Below are 1,496 nucleotides of genomic sequence, written 5' to 3'. Positions count from 1 at the left end.
TCCCTTGTTACCATGCCAACCATTGGCTACCGCCATCTATGGAGCGACAAACTCTGCCTTTCGTGGGTCATCGCTTGCAGTGCGCGTGCGCGTTGCTTTCCTACGGCGAGCCGCTACCTCCATATTTAGAACGGCAAAGAAGCTCTACGTAAGCGTCCGCGATTCGTATTCGGGCGGAGAGTACATGAGAGGGAAGACGTGCGGCAATTATGCGCATGTGCGTGGGCATAACAGATTGCACTTTATCTTTCCGAGGTAGAAGTCGAACGAATGAGAGCTGTAATGTGGGTGGCACGGATGGATAGAGAAAGACGATAGAGAAAGGGCAGTTGAGGAATTCTGTTGCCTGCCAAAAGTTTCCTCCTTCTGTACGCGAGATTCCACATAGGGGGATACTCTTTCCTCCGGGAGGCGGGAATACAGAACACAGTGACACCCAATCACAAGTTTCTTAGTTTTCCCATTCTCTTCACCCATTCATTCTTTCATATATTTGTTTTGCAATTCAGTCCTCGCTCATTCTCTGCATATGACCAAAACTTGTCAACATGTTCCTTTTGTACTGCTTACTGAATTTGGTGTACAACCCACATTATTCAACACCCACCCATTCGTTCTTAACCCTATCTCCTTGTTTTACCATGTACCCTTAAGTATCCCATTCCCACTGCATTCAATTTTTTTTTTATTTTTTGTTTCTCCTGACATCCCCAACTCTCATTTCCATAGAACAAAGTGAGAGAGATGCACTTATACACAGTCATTGTTGCTTTTGACAAATACTCATTCCGTACAAAAGACCACACCCCAGGCCCGCAACTAGGGTCTGTGTCACCCGGGACAAACATGGATTCCATGCCCATTTTGGTGCCCCCAGCACTCATTTTGGCGCCCCCCAGCGCAGTGCCCAGGGCACATGCCTTGCTTGCCCCCCCCCCAGTTGTGGCCCTGCCACACCCTGCAATATGAATTGCCATTGTTCAGTTTTCCCTATCATATATTGGTCTTGCTTTTATCTATTAATTTTCAGATTCATACTTCTCTTTGCATCATACAGGCTAACACTTACGGCATGATTACGCTCTTAGCCAACAGCACAGCATCTATCTATCTATCTATCTATCTATCTATCTATCTGACTTCTATACAGTAGCCGCCCATCTCAACAAGTGACTCTGGGTGGCGTACCTTCATGTTCCCAACCCACACGTCTCAGAGCAAGAATTCCTTATAGATGTATTTAAAAATACATTAAACAACCAAAGGAAACATCACACATCCTTGTCAAATGTTGAACCATTCATTGAGAAGTCCATTTATTCTCAAGTATGCTTTATTTCTGTCAGATTAACAATCATATTGCATTCAGCAACCATATTTAAGGTCCATATTTGTAAACAGCATTCTGGAATTCAAGCCTATTCACTTTACCACACACATTTTTGTTTACATCCAATAAACTTCCTTTTTCACATTCATGCATTTCTCAGTGATCT

The sequence above is a fragment of the Candoia aspera genome, chromosome 4, assembly GCF_035149785.1.
Source record: "Candoia aspera isolate rCanAsp1 chromosome 4, rCanAsp1.hap2, whole genome shotgun sequence".
NCBI lineage: Eukaryota > Metazoa > Chordata > Lepidosauria > Squamata > Boidae > Candoia > Candoia aspera.
The sequence above is the reverse complement of the archived record's forward strand: the minus strand, read 5'-3'. Positions refer to the sequence as shown.